The 18,747-nt window shown below is 28.8% G+C and overlaps 1 protein-coding gene and 1 long non-coding RNA gene across 3 annotated transcripts in view; one reads left to right on the top strand and one right to left on the bottom strand.

Moving 5' to 3' along the window:
* Positions 1 to 16,850, top strand: part of LOC130675460 (uncharacterized) — an 83,777-nt gene extending 66,927 nt beyond the window's left edge. The window contains exon 3 of the long non-coding RNA XR_008991292.1: positions 16,754 to 16,850. This is a non-coding gene — a long non-coding RNA (uncharacterized LOC130675460). The remainder of the gene's footprint in view (positions 1 to 16,753) is intronic.
* The window catches only part of LOC130675458 (hemicentin-2-like), a 441,088-nt gene that overhangs the window by 101,835 nt on the left and 320,506 nt on the right, over positions 1 to 18,747 (bottom strand). The gene's annotated exons all lie outside the window — the stretch shown is intronic.

The raw sequence follows: 18,747 nt of genomic DNA, 5'->3' as shown, positions 1-18,747 counted from the left end.
ATGGGAATGGTTCCCATAATGATATGGGAATGGTTCCCATAATGGTATGGGAACTATTCTCATACTATTATGGGAATGGTTCCCATAATATATGGGAACCATCCCTATAGTAGTATAGGTACTATTCCCATACCATTATGGGAACCATTCCCATAATGCATAGCAAAACTTCCCATAATTTTCTTTCCGTGTACTTTGGTTATTTATTCGGTAAATAACCTGCTAAAAATTGGTAAAATGAGTAAAATATTTATTTTACCGGTAAATTCTCTTCCCTACTCGTGTAGGAATGTAGAGACAGATAGAGAGAGAGGAGTTAATTTTCGATACAAATTCGAGGTAAGTTAACTAAGCTATAGATTGCCAGAAATCGTATAGTTTGCGCCTCTGCATGTTGTTTGAAAATCCAACTTTCGCGGTTGATATGACAAAAAAATAATTTTTTTTGACACACCCTAATATATTTATCAACACATAACCCATTTTCCTGCTGATATAATAAATAACTAATTTGTTCCTGACTAATATCTAAGTAACCGTTAAAAAAAAAAAATTACAAAGTAGATTGTTCGAAGCTGAAGAATATAAAACTAAAATAAAAGTAGAAGCAGAAACCAAGAAATAAATAAAGTGAGAGTTTTAGTCTTTACATTCCGCACAGGTGAACAGAAAGACGACGACTCGGAGCACAAGCGCCTGGGGTGTACGATGAATATATTATGTACAGGCGAACTCTTCGAAATGATTATATGTATAACTCAGAGACCGAGACTTAGACTCTCATGAGTTTGGGCAGAGCATCCCCCTCATCCTTTTAATATTTAATAAACTTGACATTTTAAATTGCGAGGAAAAGCATGACCGAGCTGTACTGGTGCTCATGCGAGAGATGGAATAAAATTTATATATATATACTCAGAAAGACGGCAGTTAAAGAAATGCTTGAGAGAAGCGTGGCGCCTTTACTCGCTCATATAGCTCAACAACTTGATGTCGTTAACAATTTTTTTTTTTTTTTTCACTCGTGTTAACTGAGGTGACTCTCACACTGAGTAAGGTGGAATGTACAGGAGCATTAAATTGAACGTGAGAGTAGAAACGCGTAACTGTGGGCTGCAACATAAAGAGGTGGCGGATGGTAGTACATGATGTGCATGTGCAAATATTATATATACAAGTGACGTAGATGTATGGAGAACTATATATGCATATACATATATATATATATATATATATATATATATGTTATTGTGTGAATATAAAGACATGAATGTGTATGACTGCGTACATTGCTTGGCTTAGCTCTTCACTTCTGGTCCTGTGTACTCGTCATACTGTGTCGGAAACATTTTTACGCACGTAAACTACTTCAGTCAAAGTTAGAGATAAATGAGTAAAAGTATTTTACTCTACAGTATATCAAGCATCATGATACTGTCTTTTCAAATGAATACAGAGTAAATACTGTAAAATTCTTAACAATTTTTCTGGGGTAAGCATGAAATTTTATTTATTTCAGAGGAAAATCATTTCTCCCGTAGAATTTGGTTCATACTAGGGGTGTACGAATAGTTTGAACTTACGAATTAATCGAATGGAACTATTTAATTCGAACTTCAAATCAAATAATTCGATTTCTTGAATTATACAAAAAATTTCCCGTATGAAAAAGCAATATATGAGCTTCAGTATAACTCAAAATATATGATAAATTATATGGAATTATAAGAAGTCATATATGGAGCCATATACAAAATTTTGCCGAAATATTATATGATTTTATAATTTGCTACATATATATCGGTAATATATTTTTTTTATATGCTAACTTATAAATATTGCTTATAATATTTTATACTATACTTTAAGTTATATGATAAGATATATGATTTAATTATATGTCTGACATATAATATTTATACATGTAAATATATAATTATATAAATATATGTTCACATATATTTGTGTAAATGTATGTAAATATATATTTATATAGATATATGTTTATATATATTTGCACAAATATAAAACTAGAGATTTCAAGCTATAAAATGCTTTTTTTCAAATCTCGATACGATTATTCTTCATGAAGTTACAGTCTTGCAAAAATCACTAAAAAATTTCTAAAATTATTTTGTTCCTTTAATTTTTGGTATGAGTGAATTTTTTAAATTATTTATGAATAATAATATCGAAATTATTATAATTTTGAAATTATAAGTTTATATATAAAACGAGAATATAATTTGAGATGTAATATAATATGTATACAATTACATATATTATAAATTGTATGGATTATAATAATATTGAAATTATAAATTAATTTATAAGATGAAACATATATTTAACGTTATAAATTAATATATAAAGCGGACATATAATTTTTGATACAATATCACATGTATATAATCACATATATTATAAATGATATGGATTATTATAATATTAAACGTATAAATTATTATATATGATAAATCATATATTAATCAATATTAATTATTTTGCCGCCATATATGTTCAGTTATTTACCATATATTTTTTTATATATTATCGAAATTATATGGTTTTTTCATACGGGTTTCTGTGGAAGGACTTAAAATTGTAATAGTTTTTTGAATACTTAAAATTTTTGTTAGAGGTAAATAGAGCTTAGACACAAATCTACGGAAAAAATTATTTTTGGTTCATGTACATGTAAGTGCTTATGATGTGTGTATGTTTTGATCAGATGTTTTGGACGAAAGCTAAGGTTAGACAGGCGGTCTGTAAAAGTGCCCTGAGTCGAAATATTGAACTTACATTTAACTTACGTTAACTTATAGAACTTACATAAACTTAATGAACTTGCATCTAACTTAAATAACTTATTGGGCTTGATTATAACTTGAATTGACTTAAATAAAAATACTGACTTAATTATAACTTACCTGGAATAAAATTAACCCAAAGTGATCGGTATTTTTTTCAAAAATTTCGATGGTGGGTGATTTGTGAGATTGTTGGAAAGATTTGTGCCAAAGATCACGCCTGTAAGTCAAATAATGTCAAATCGCAAGTATTTTAATCTTTCACTCCGGTAAAACCCCCCTCGGAGTTAGTTTCCGGAAAAAATACCGATGGTGGATGATTCGTAAGATTATTGGGAATATTTGTGCCAAAGTTCAAGTCTGTAAGCCGGATAATGCAAAAACGAGAGTATTTTTATCGTTCTACCCACTAAAATCCCCCACGGAAAGGCCAAAGGGAATTGATTTTGTCCATCTTTTTTAACATTGAATATCTAGATGACGATTTCAACGTCCAATACTTCCAACTGACGATTCAAATTTCGACTTGGGAGTATATTCAAGTTCACTTTGGGTTAATTTTATCCCAGGTAAGTTATAACTAAGTCAGTATTTTTATTTAAGTCGATTTAAGTTATAATCAAGCCCAATAAGTTATTTAAGTTAGATGTAAGTTCATTAAGCTTATGTAAGTTCAATGTAAGTTCTATAAGTTAACGTAACTTAAATGTAAGTTCAATATTTCGACTCGGGTAATTAGTAAATTATGTCATTTTCTATACATCAGTTATAGTAAAGAAAAAAAAATAATAATACGTGGATGTGATGCACAGCCTGATAAAAAAAATTGTTTAACAACTTATTTTCTACGTGACTTTATGATCATCAGTGTACTCAAGTTTGTTTGAAATAGAGGGGAAACTATACAGCCTCTTCATATTATAGAGTAAACATAATAATGCACTCAAATTTCGTTATAAGCAAGTCTGTTCTAATCATTTTCCTTTATCCGATTTTCCGTTACGAATTTGAAGCTTCTCTAGCCTTTTCGAACGCTAAAATTTCATGTTATGATGCTCATTTTAAGCTTCAGCAATTTTGATCGTTGCCTATAACAAGCGGCTCGTAACCATTCATATCCACAATACAAGTCAGGATGATTACTTCATAACTTTGCAAACAATCTTCTACTCAATGATAGTCGATGGTTAAGTGTACAGGATTGTTTAATAGTATTGCCATATTCGGAGAAGTGGAAAGAAAAAGTTCAAAAACAAATATTTTTAATACACTATGTGTATCTTATGATCCATAGGAAAAAATGTATATATGATCATATATCATTCATATATGATTATGTATGCTGGTATGTCTTCGACAGATTTTTCGGAGCATCATATATGAACACACCCCGCATGAAAAAAACTTATACTCTGAAATTATATCAGATAATATAATATTTATTATATTATAGTATAATTTAGAATATAAATAATTATATATTTAAAAATAACTACTTTTTTGCCGTTTTCAATATAAAATTTTATATTTTAAAAGTATATCAATATAATATATAATTTTATATTTTGGAATATATTATCATTATGAATACTCCATATAATATTAGATTATATAAAAAAAATGTATGTCATTATATAGTATCAATTTATAGGTTTATATATATTATGATTTTATAATTCAAATTATATTATTAACAGTATAATATAATATATAATGCTCGTATATAAGGTTGTATATATTAAAAGATATACATGACACTTTTGTGCTTCGAAAAAATTTCAGTTCCATGAATGCTCTTTCGGTATCCTCTAAAACTTATTTTATTTTGAGTAATTATTTTTTTATATTAAAAATTAATCATACAAATGAAAATTTATATTCATAACGACTCTCTCTACAAACTTCCTTTCAAGTTCGATCTACATACTTAATTTACTCCAATAAAATATATTCTCATTGATACTCACAATCATCGTCAAACTGAAAGTCTTTATTTTTCATATTTTATTTTATATTTTTAGATATATAATGTATTATATAATACAATATACAATTCAATATCTTGAGATTCTCCAACGTCAATTATATAAAAAAATATATTTAACAATATAATATTTAATATAAATAAAAAATATATTCTATTATATATCATTCCAATATATGTAAATTTATAATGAATTTTATAAGTAAAAATGATATTTTATAATTATATTACATATTATGAAAATATGTATATATTTTTTTATAATTTAAATTATAAATCAAAGTATAACTTTGAATTTATATAAATATTGTATTTTATTGTACATACATTTTTGCCGTTTTATAAAATTATATATTTACGGTATATTTTTTTATATATAATCAAAATATATGTTATTTTCATGCGGGACGTAACACTATATAGATACATATGAACATGTATGCATCATGTGTAATCAACTAATCATATATGGACATTTATAGTAATCACATATCGTGGACATAAGTAAAATATATGTAATCGGTAAACAAGCTGCCGCACCCAGAAAATTAAGTAAAAAAAAACAAAATGGTTTTTATAATCGAAAACTGTCAGAAGGATTTTTCAGCATTTCAAGAGATTTCTGAGTATTTAAGAGATCATTTCTTACTCTCTAAACATAAATTAGTAACATAAGTGAATATGTACTAATTCAGAGCGCCAATGGTACCACTTTTCAAAAGTAGTGGTATTACGTTCTGGCTTTAATTATATTCAAATAAAACTTTTAGAATTTTTTTTTTTCAATATGTAATAAAACTTTGGTCACTCTGATGAAGAAAAATTCTTCAACATAGTAACTACAGCAGTCTAAACTTAAGATGAGACATGAGACCCGGGTCTCGACGCCGTTCTCTAGGGTAACCTGAGATGCGACGTTGGACGATTTATAATTTTATAATTTTTTTGTACGGGATCTGTGGAGACAGAACAGACAGTCAGCCCTTAATTTTATTAAGTAAAACATACCTAAATTTAGTAAATTTGGTGTAACATTTATTATATAACCCTAATCAAATATTTATAACAAATCATAATCACTAATAATCGACGACGGACACACCCCACACGGAAAAATTATAATGCGGCATATATTCAGATTTGCCCGAATATATACGGATATATAATTTTTCCGTGTGGGACCTGGGGTCTATGGACACCCTAACGATGTCAAACCTGAATATTTAAATTAATAATATAAATTTATATAAATTTTTAATCAATCTGGGGTAATACCCCAGAATGTAACACTGGTACACGGTAAGAAATGCATGGCGTTCAACATGATGCTGGTATGGTCTCAAGACAGATACTAAAATAGTATGTGAAAAATTCCAAGACAGTTTTGTCACGAGTCCAGGAAGTATGGCGTTATTTACTATACTGTATAGTACTGGAGCTATTGTATTGCTCACACGTATGCATAGCAGGCACGGCGATACAGCATGGCCCTGAGACCCATACTACAATGCCGAGGGCACAATGCTACTAGTTTTTCCCGCTATAATTTCTGGCGTGTCAATCAATGTATACTGTCGTATTGCCACCAAAACTACATAGATGTCGTTAGACTAGGTTTACAGTCGACTCTGTCTAAAGGTTCCCGCTGTCTATAGGTTCCAGGATACATTGCTTAAAGGTTCCCAGATATTCCCCCACCCGCTTTCTCGAGTGACGAATCACAATTCAGTTTTCGAGCGCTAACTTTAAATGCACGTTTTTTTTTAGGTTATGTTTACTGCGCAATGTGTTCGTTTTAGCGTGCGCCTCGGCGCTCGAGGGGAATACATTGTAGGGGAAGTGCTGATGGTGAGGAGGGAACCTTTAGGCAATGATCCTGTCCCGACGTGGAACCTTTAGACAGAGTCGACTGTATCGGCCAGAAGCAATGTGGATACGGCAACGCAGTATGGGCCTGACGGCCATACTGACATAGCGGCGTCCGTGGCAACTATTGCCAATGTTACTATTCCCGCAATGGTTGAATCATGTATACATACAATTTTATAACCTATGAAAATCTTCGATACCATACAGTATGGCATTCACGCCCATACTGGCATAGTGACATCCGCAAAATATTTCTTACCGTGAAAACATCATTTGTTTGTATTTAACAAATATCACTGATTATCTAAAAAACGATTTCTTAATATTTAAGAAATCATTTCTTAAGAAATTTTTCTATCAGTGAAGTAAATCGTTATTTATTATTTCTACAATGATTTTTAAGCAATCCAAGATATCCAATACTTTGTTTTTCAAAATTATACCGGAAATTATTTTACTTCAACGCTTCTTCTGTCAAACTATACTCCAAATCATAGTTCTTACTAACTTTTATACCTGAGTCATTAAATTTATTAAATTCTATAAAAAATAAAAAAATTTTTTTTCGCAGAAATTTAAAAACTGTGTCATCTCCAGCAAATGTTAGTAAAAAATAAAAAATGTTGCGTAATCGAGAACATAAAAGTGCATTTTCACCTTATCGTCCCCAGCATTCCCGTCTCTCCACTACATACATGTAAGCTGTCAGCCATGACAAATAACTCATATTTTATCATTATTGCTCTGAGAGAATTCCTTCAACAACATAGATATTCTCTTATCATCACTCACTTGATAAATATATATACAGGACCGTAAACAAAGGAATAATCGAGTCTGAGATAATCCTAAGCCACATTTGCTCCGAAACAAGAGATGAATGACTTTATGATTCAAAACTTAGAATGATTATAGAATAAAATTTGTTTTCATTTTTATTTTCACAAAGAACACGATCACTGCATATTTATTGAATTTTAACTCTTCTGTAAAATGCGCGAAAATAATTTCAGTAATTTATTAATCTTTCAATTATAGATAAAAAATATTGAAGCTAGTAGCTGTGAACATAAAACCTAATTAGATTTCTGATAAAGTAGTATTAAATATAGAACGTTGTTTGAAAATAAAACGTTAAATTTTGTTAGTCTAAGTTTTTTTTTTTACTTTTTCTTTTTTTTCAATTATACTTTGTGCTCTTATTCGGTATATTTTATTTTGTATCTCAACTAGCCCGCTAATGTTAAATATGCGTTTATTTCGTACATACATTTTTTTTTTTTTTTTTTTTTTAATGAAGTTGAATATTTTATGCTGAAAATGTGGAAATTACGTAATACATGGAATTTATGCTAATTGATTTTACTTTTATTTGAACATTCAATAAAAATAGTGAAAAAAATATATATATGTATATATTTAATAATTCGATTAATAATTAAGTGCAATTACGTTCGTTTCATGTTTAATCGTTATCGATAATTATAATCAAATTTATTTAAAAAATTTAATTTGTATCTATGCCTGATTTCATGACGAATTGAAGAATTATATGAGTGTTCAAAACAATTTTTGGCTGTTTTTATATATTTTGATTTGATGTCATCTTCATTTAAAAAAAAAAAAAAAAAAAAAAATACTCGATCAAAAGGCGTGAATGATATAAATAAATATGTTATACGTAAACGGAATCGTAAAACAACATTGCCTGACAGCATCAGTTATGTGATGCTAGGTCTAATGATACTTCGTGCCAAGATGCTTAATAGTTTTTACGCAAACTCAATTTCAAAATATATTGAGGCAAGTACAGCCCGACGGGATGTCTATATAAGCTTGTAATTAATTATTGCGGATTGCAATTGTATTAAACAATCAATTTTAATATATTGTCAATAAATTCGGCATGTTTTTATTTTTGTTTACTTCAATAAAAGAAACATTATCGGGACAGAATGAGTTGCCCTAAAATAACTAATGACTTATATTTTTTTTTACCGATTCTAATTATTATGCATGATTCTATTTCACTTGTAATGAATGAATCAATACTGAGTTTTCATAATTTGTAATATAAAACATGATGTTCTAGGGCAGCAACGGCTACTTAGAAGAAATTTGTTTTCATTAAGTGAAATTTTCTAGTTGTATTGTTTTATCTCGAATACTCTGCTTTGTAAGGAACATGTTTAATGTGTGTTACAATAATATACTTGTAACGCACTGGGTTTTAGAGTGTATCTCGAAATCGAAAATTTAAACCCAGATCGTTTCTGCCTCGTCGTCTGACGATCATCTGATAGTGCCTCTTTATATCAGCCACCTTCTATATATTTATATTTCAAACGTATAGCTTACGGTCGAAAATTGAAGCTTATTGAAACAAACGTTACGGAATTTTTTACAGAAATTGTCTACAAGTTTTAGTTTCGAAGTTACATAAACTTCAATAGTGAAAAAACGATTTTTTTGAAAAATTGTAAAAATTTCAAACAGCCATAACTTCTAAACTAATTGACCGATTTACCCCGCCTTCAATCACGATGAAGATATTTATCCATAGAATAAGAGTAGGAAATTTCATCAAAATCCGATAAGAATTGTAGGCGTTACCGTGATGACAAGGCTGGTTATACTACATATGTATGTAAATTTTATAACGAGTGGTATTTTTGGAACCTACTCAATTAATTATGATTAAAAAAGACATCGACGTTGATTCGTCTTACGCTGAATATTTAGGTGCTACCCAGAGATGAAAGAATTTATAGGACTTAATAAGTATAAATAGTTTCTTTAGATTTGAAAAAAAAGATGATCTTTTTCTGTCATAAAACCATAGGGTGTAGTTAGGTTCACTAAAAGAAGTTAAATTATAAAAAAAAAGTAACATAGAATTTAAAGAACTTATTTAGGAGTTGACGATTATTTATATTTAGGATACTTAGGTTTTAATTAGGAAGTTTAGAATTTATCCTACCCAATGATAATTAATAGTGTTCATAGGTTCTCAAAAGATGTTAAATTTCGATTTTTTAGAATCCATAGGACCTAGTGGGAGTATAAAGTATGAACAATACTTATTCAGGTCCACTTAAGAATCTCAAGAACTAAAATAGGAACATTGAAGTATATTAAGTACTTGAAGCGAAGTTAAATTTCGACTCGGGGAGTGCTAAGAACATTGTGTTTGATGGATAAAGACTTAACCTACGTGCTATGCACTATATTTTATTCAATAATTGTCTGATTTTTGCGAATTATTATGTCAGCAAACTAAACCCTAAATCAGGTGGGGTTCTATATGATACTAGTTCTTGACTTCTCTCACCACTCATGTCTTATTTATTTTAATTAATAAAAAATAACCAACGTATTCATACGTAGACACTGACATCAAAGTTGTTAGATTGATTGTACTACTCATTCTGAATATATTTAGTGTCAAGATTATTTGCTTTAGTTATAATAGTAGAGTTTGTTTTTGAGAACGGTCGATAATGACTTTTGGGCAATGTGTTTATGGATTCAATTTTGTCCTACGTACGTTTATATATTCATTTGTATGGCTTTTTTAACGTACTTTTAAAAAGACGACTATTCATACTAGTACGAGCCGGCGTAAAAATGTGTTGCTGTCTTCAGTTCAACACCACACAAGTATATGGCGGCGGATACTTTGCAAAGAACTATCACACAAATTTTTGCCAAACACTTGTACTTTGTGCAATTTCTGACTCATCTATAAAGTTTATTTGTTTTACTTTAACTGACATACTTGTCTTATATTTTTTATTGTCGGCTCTTAAGTTTACCATCATAACTTGAGTTTTTCTACTATGTGCCATTATATTTAGTAGTTTCGTCCTACGTACGTTTACATATTCATTTGTAAGTCTTTATTAACGTACTTTTGGAAAAGACGACTGCTCATACTAGTACGAGCCGGCGTAAAAATGTGTTGCTGTTTTCAGTTCAACACCATACAAGTATACGGCGGCGGATACCTTGGAAAGTACTATCACACAAATTTTTGCCAAACACTTGTACTTTGTGTAATTTTCTGACAAATCTATAAATTTTTTGCGGTTGTTTTTGACCCCATATGCACACGCTGTTGAGGAACATGGAACGCCATTTGCTTTTTGACGAATTATTAACCACCGGTCGGTAAACGGTCATTTAGGGTTTGCTTTGCAGATATGATAAGTCGCGATAATCAGGCATGCATTGAATTAGAATTATTTTTTCCGGGAACTTTAAGTGAATGATAATAAAGTATTGAATAGATAACTATTTAAGCGTGTATAAGAGTTTATTTCGGTATAAATAATTGCTTCAATAAAAAAAAATCAACTCTTTAACCGAGTTTTCATAACTTTAAAGTTTTAATAATGGTTGATTTTGTGGGTAATGAGTATTCTCTCATCAGTCTGACTGGTGTTACCCGTCTAGTGCAAGTTATGGCGTCATAATTAAACTTTAACTAACTCAAGTTATATAACACACCGTTTATTGAACCAACAGTATTATTACACCAAACTATATAAGATATATATCATCTTGGGAAATATTTAAATAACTTTGCTAATTATTAAAACATATAAAATCTATTTTCCATATTAAGAAAATCAACTTATCCTTTAAGATAATAATGTATTTTAGTTGAAAAATTCTAAATTTAACGGACTCGATAAATAAAATGTCCGTAATAAAAAATGTATTTGTTTTTCGTGCGCATGATTTCTGTAATTGCTTTTAGTACTTAATGAAATATTAAATGCACCATAATACATATGAATGGTTAGTCCATTTAGCCAATGGAGGTTTTAAAAGTACGAACAAGTACTTGGAGTCTTTGTACGTTTTGCTTTTAGCTGTACGCCTTCCTCTTTTCTACCAATAAATAACCTAGTAAGACCGACGTTGAACATTTATCGCACTGTGTGATTTGTGGTGCGAAACCAACTGGACGAAGGGGCTTTCGCCTGGGTTTGCCACGAAATAAAAATAATTTTACGGAGGGTAGGAAAATGTTTCCGGTAGAGTTGTTACGCTTTTTACGTCCAAATATTATTTTATCTTTATGTATTTTGATTTTTGTCTTTCAAATAATTCATTCCTTCATTAACTTTGTTATTTATATTTTTATTTTATAATATTTAATAATAATATTTCTAACCAACCGATATTATTTTTATTATTATTATTATTATTATTTTAGTGATCGATTAATTATTACCTACTCGAGATTGTACTTAAAATAATGAAAGAATAATTGGGTCATAAAAAGTGAAAATCAATACAAGTATAAGTAGTGAAAACGCACGTTTGTTCAGACACTTCCCTCAACTCGAGTTTTCTCGACGGTTATTAATACAAGAGATTTTGTTCCGTTCATTTATTTGATTATAATTACTACTTGTCTTGATTAGCCTCCTTATTGAAATAAGTAGAGAATATAAATTTTTTACGTACAGAGAAATGTAAAAAATTTTTATTTTTTGATGATTAAATTAGGCTACACCGTGAATAATTATTTAAATAAGTACCCGGGTCGAAAAATTTGATCTGATGTTAGTCTAATTGGACTATTCGATCTGTTTTTGATCTTCTATAAAAATTTTAAGCTGTTTTTGATCTGTTGTTTTAAAAAACAATTGCGTTACGGGCAGATAAAACTAGATTAATTCTTGAACTTTAAAAAATTTTAGTTCGGAAAATTTGCAAGGACTAAACTAGATTAAATCATGAACTTGTAATATTTTTATTTATGGGCAATATTTATAAAAAATATATTGTTACAGAATTGATTATGTTTTGTTTACTATTTCTTTAGTGTCTTTTGTTTAAAAATGTCGACAGTTAATAAAAGTTTGACAGCTTTATGTTTTAGTTGACTGAATAATTATAGGATTGAATGAAAGTGATGAAACAACTCTTCAAATGTCAAGAAATTTCCCTTATTTACTGGATAAAATCGAAAATATTTTGGCATTAGAAACCATCAAAATTCTTGTGACATCTTATTTCGGAAGTGCATTAGCATGTTTTAAATATCAAGAAAATTAAAATAAATTTATGAATCTATATTATTATTATTATTATTATTTATATTTGAAAAAAGCCCTGTTTTTTTATATCAAAGCGATTAAAAACAAACAAAAAATGATAGTAAATAAAGTCTGTTTTTGTCCTTAAAAACAATTAAACACAGGCCCTGAATTATAATAAAGAAGTATGTTTTTGTCTAAACGCGATCTAACCCGGGTCGAAAAATTTGATCTGATTTTAGTCTAACTGGGCTGTATTTGGACTACTTGGTCTGTTATTGAACTTCGATAAAAATTTTAATCTGTTATTGATCTACCCGGACTGAAAAATTTGACCTGATTTTAGTCTGATTAGACTATTTGATCTGATTTTGATCTTTTATGAAAATTTTAAACTGTTTTCGACCTGCTACTTTAAAAAACAAACGCGTTACGAGCAGACTAAATTAGATTAATTTGTGAACTTTAAAAAATTTTAGTTCTGAAAATTTACAAGGACAAAACTAGATTAAATCATGGACTTATAAAATTTTTATTTATGGGCAATATTTATGAAACAATATTAAGTTGCAGAATTGGTTATGTTTTATTTACTATCTTTTGTTTAAAAATGTCGGCAGTTAATGAAAATTTGACAGCTTAATTTTTTAGTTGTCTTCATTGAATATTTATATCGTTGAATGAAAGTGATAAAACAACTCTTAAAATATCAAGAATTTTCTCTTATTTACTGGATAAAATTGAAAATATTTTGGCATAAGAAAACATCAAAATTCTTGTGCTACGGAGAAAAATATTGGCTCGAAATCTACCAATTTTTATTATGCTGTCGACCAAACTTGAAACAGAAAGTAAAGTATCCAAAAAATTACTATACTCTTAGTAAAAATTATTATGCTGCATCAAAATTATTATAATGTATGAAAGTAATTGATATTGAAGCTCATCGATAAGTTTCTCGCGCGTAATAAGTAATGTGATACAGTATAATCATTTTTTGTAAGAGCACGATAATTTTTTGGATGCTTTACTCCCTGTTTCAAGTTTAGTCGACAGCATTGTAAAAATTGGTAGGTTTCGAGCCAACATTTTCTCTGTGTGACATCTTATTATGGAAGCGCATTAGCATGTTTTAAATACCAAGAAAATTAAAATAAATTAATAAATCTAGATTATTAGTATTATTATTATTATTATTATTATTATTATTATTATTATTATTATTATTATTATTATTTATATTTATAAAAAGTCCTGTATTTGTCCTTAAAAACAATTGAACACAGACCAATAATTATAATAAAAAAGTCTGTTTTTAGTCTAAACGCGATTTAAAACAGACTCAATATCATACGAAAATAAGTCTGATATTAGCCTGGATAAGGAATAGTACGGGCAAAAACAGATTAAATTCTTATATAAAATGAATACGATTTATAAACTTAAATTCAAGAAAAAATATTTGAATTTATCATTTATTTTAAAACAGATCTAATTTTTTGACTCGGGTACATAGCAAAATTGAAATTTTCTTCAAACAATATTCATTAAATTTGTTAATGTTATATCTAATTTCTATACGAAGAATTTTTTTTACACCGATTGAATACCAGTATTTGAACACCGCCAAATTACACCACCTACATGTGTTTTATTTCATTTTAACACCACGTGGTGTAAAATTGAATCCATTTTTAACACCGCTCTTTTACAGTGTATTGCCTTTATCAGGCCAACATGGCGTTTAAATTTTTTATTAGACGTGGTAAGTGTATATGTATCTATGTATACATATATATGTGTGTTTATTTATCTATATTGTACACTGAATACTACAGAATTGAATAAATGTATATAAATCAGTTAGTGCAACAGTAAGTGTTTGAGTTCAAATGCAATGCATTTCATCTGGTATGCATTAGTCAATTAACTAACGCATCGCTGATGGCATTACTAACATAATAGTTTGAATTATCTACAGAGTATACATGTAACTCCACCGTAGTTGAACTTTTTAATAGTATATTTAGAGTATTGATTTGTATTAATGAATCGCTTTAAATTTTTGATTGGGCTGACATCAATTATCAGAAAGGTAATTCAATTTGTTACAACAAATTATGAATAAATGCAAATACTCTTGATTCATTAAATTTATGAATACTTTAGTATGAACACAATAGTGTTCATACTCATTGTCGAATTGCTTATAAAAGTAAATTTGTTAACTTAAAGCGAACCGTTTTAAAATTTTTGTTGATAATATCGTAGTGTAACACAGAGATTAGAATTAAAAGGAAGTGAAAGATTAACTTTTTTTTTTCAATTGGATTTATCTGCTTTACTGAACTTTGATTACGAGATGTCCAAGAATTTTAGAGTAAGAGGAAATTGGAAATTTAAAAGGACTTGATCGTGACAGAATGAAGAGATAAAGGTAAAATTGTGTAATATTGTTCTGTATAAAGTTGTTGGTCAAAGAGAAGTAATCAATTAAAAATAGTAATAAAAATTTATACTTTATGTTGACTTCAATATAATAAAGTAAAAAAATATTTATCATGCTGAATACCCACTTTTATTGCTAAAAAAAAGATCATCATCGAACTCGGAATAAAGTTTAATTAAGAAAATAGGTCAACTTTGAAAAAATGAAAAGTAATAAAATTTTGAACAAAAAGGTAAGAGACCTAGTTCTCGATCAGGGAACTAGTACCCAATCACTCATGTATGTATTTCTATATTTATTGAATTTTACTAAATATAGATGTACTAATACATGCAGTGATCGAATAGGGGAGAGGTGCTGCAGTTGTAACAAGGGGCAATTATAACACTCAATAAAAAACTATTAAAAAAACTAAAAATTATTTTTATTCTTTTTTTAACTTATTCAAAATAGTAAATTATTGATTAGATCAAAGTTTCAGTTATTAATTTTGTTCCAATATCAAAATATTGAGAATTGTTAAAAATACGCGTGAAAACTTTTTTTTGTACGCTTCACAATTTTTTTAATAACAAATTTGTTTTCCAATGTTATGATGTGAGACTTGTATTAATACTTTAAGAGACATATCAAGAGTATTGTACAATCGAATTTCATATCAATTTACTGATTCTTGTTATTGTAATTAGATTTTTATTAACAATTCAGCGTGAGCGTCAATTGTAACACTTGAACGAGTAGCAATTGTGACACTCAGAATCGTGTATGGAATCTGCGCAAACTGGATACGCTACAAATTTACTCTGGGATAGTGTAATTTTTTGTTTGTTTCAATATTTATAAATGTTTAATAATTTATGTTAAAGATCCCAATATATGTGATACTATAAGTTTGAATTCTTGACTTTAAGAGTTAATAAAGTATAATAGTATGTATTAAGACTGAATAATAAAAGCAATTTGATGAAAAATATCTATTTCGTTCCGTGTTACAATTGCCCTTGCACTGTGTTACAATTACAGCTCACGTGCGCCGCCATCTTGGTCCCTAACTTTAGTTAAATAAATTGATTTTTTAATAAGTTAACATTGACTTTTTACTAATTAACTAAGTCAGTCACATAAAAGATACTATCAACTAACTTTCTGACAGTTTTTAAGTTTACTACCTAAAAAAAAACAAATGGAATAGAAAAATTAAAATTTTTAGTTACAACTGCAGCACCTCTCCCCTACTAGTTCCTTGATCAGGTACTAGGTCTTACCTTATAATGAATTAATTTTAATTAAGATAAATAAATCTTGTTACCCTTAAAATAAGTAATGTCACTTTCATTGAACTGAACAAATTGCATAAATTTTTAATCACTTCCCGGGTCAGAAATAAAACTTGAGTTAGACTTAGTCGTCTCAAATCGTGACTAAGTAAGCCAGTTAAGTCTAAAACAAGGTGAACTCGCCTTGGCTTAGACTTATCTAGCTTACTCAGTCACGATATTAAATGTCTAAGCTTCAATCGTCTTATTTTTGACCCGGGTTATTAAATTAAAGCAATGTAATAATTATTCTCATGTGATTTCTGTTTCAGAAGTTCAATTGAGAAGCGTGAGATGGCGGTGGAAAAATGACGAATTCCTGATGCCTACACTCTATCACTTTATTATAGGGAAGAGAATTTACCGGTAAAATAAATATTTTACTCATTTTACCAATTTTCAGCAGGTTATTTACCGAATAAATAACCAAAGTAGTTAATTTTGTTCCGTGAGTGGCGTTGATGTGCGATTGAAGATGTGTACAATGTAGACTAAAAATTATTAGCAATTATCTATTATCTTTCAATATTATTGAGTTAATAAATAAATAATTTCAAAATGATAAAAATGAAACATTGATCAAGTTTATTCGCGGATCTTGTCAAATGCACCTTTAGTATTAAAATACGACCTTCTGTAGAGTTCTGTTATAACAAAGTTGGTTGAACAGAAGAATTTGAGATTCAACGACCCAGGTTCGAATCTGCGGCATGCAATTTATTATTTTTTTTATTTTACTGAAGTTAGCCGACGTTTTGAATTTTTTAAAATTTGTTTTCAATAATTAAATTAGAACAAAAAACATTTTTTTTAAATTGCACTTAAAGTTTATCAAGTTTTTTAAAAATAAAATTGATTTTTTATTTTTTTGTAATAATTTTTTCAATAAAAAAAAAATCAGTACACCATATTGCTTTTAAAACTTAGTATACTAAACTATATACATTCGACGCAAGTAGATATTTATCATTTAAATTAATATTTTACCGGTTCAATAGCCAAATAACTTACCGGTTAATAACCGGACATTTGTCCACTCGAATCACTACTTTATTATTTCATCCGGCAGTATAATAGAAAAAATTATTGCATGACCTATACTCTTATTCCACTAACTTACACTCATTGTCATTAATGTCTGGCTCCCTGCCTGGTGAAGATTCTATAGTATTAACATGTCATTGTGGACAATATTCTTTTGTTTTTTTTAACACAGGTAAATCTGCCCTAGTGGAAATTTTTCGGACTTCTGTCTGAAAAACTCAGTTCTAGAGTTTCAAAGACTTTTTCAGAGTTCTAAAGACTTTTTCAGACAAGAGCCCGAAAAAGTTCCACCAGGGTGACGTACCATTAATTTTTGAAACAATAAAAACTTTCCTTTTGTATTTGAAATACAACTTGACGCCTGATCCTTCAAATATACGACCTCCTTTTTTTAAACACAGCTTTTATCGGGAAAATTTTTAACAGTCATTTTTTTTTTCTTCACATCGTTTTCGAGGTTAAGTTAACACTGATAACCTTAAACTGGGATCGCGTGGACTTACACCAGTTTTTTGCCGTGTAAAGGACATTCGAAATTAAATGAAATATCACAAATTTATGGGAAATGGTTATAATTTATTTCAATACATATTTTCATATTTTTTTAAGAAAGCGGCGAATATTGCATATTCAGAGTGATCTGAGTATGTAGATATTTTTATTTTAATTGATAAATATATTAATGAAGAGTATTAACTATTAAATCACATCGGATATTCAGTAAATTCTGATGATCACGTTAGCACGCGAATATGTAGGTTATGAGTACACCGGTATGTACTTGAACAAATTAGATCGGATATTCGTAGTCGTAAATACAGGGATAACGATAGCGTGTATCGTGAGATGCAGTGGTAGAAACAGCTTCTCTTGGTATCTTCTCATACAAGTAAACAACTTATGAGACAGATCTGATTAATTATAACATAATTTTGTGGTAAGGCTGTAGGACATGATATTGTTTACGTTTACATCCTATTCCACTTGCTTATATATCCTTCATGTATTATTACGCCTGTAGAAAGATGTTTATGTTGATAGACAACTATTTCGAGTTATGTATTGCAATTTGAGCATGATTTACTTGTAGAGTCGTAAGTATCAACAATCACGTATTCTACATGCAGATTTTGTGATACATTTCGAGTTCTGTATTATTTATGGTTTCGTAAATTACTTTTAATTAAATTTTCATATCAATAATTAGTGTGTCGTTAACAGT

This window comes from Microplitis mediator, chromosome 10 (genome assembly GCF_029852145.1).
Source record: "Microplitis mediator isolate UGA2020A chromosome 10, iyMicMedi2.1, whole genome shotgun sequence".
NCBI classification, from domain to species: Eukaryota; Metazoa; Arthropoda; class Insecta; order Hymenoptera; family Braconidae; genus Microplitis; species Microplitis mediator.
Note: the sequence above shows the minus strand (reverse complement) of the source record. Positions and strands in the feature narration are given on the sequence as shown.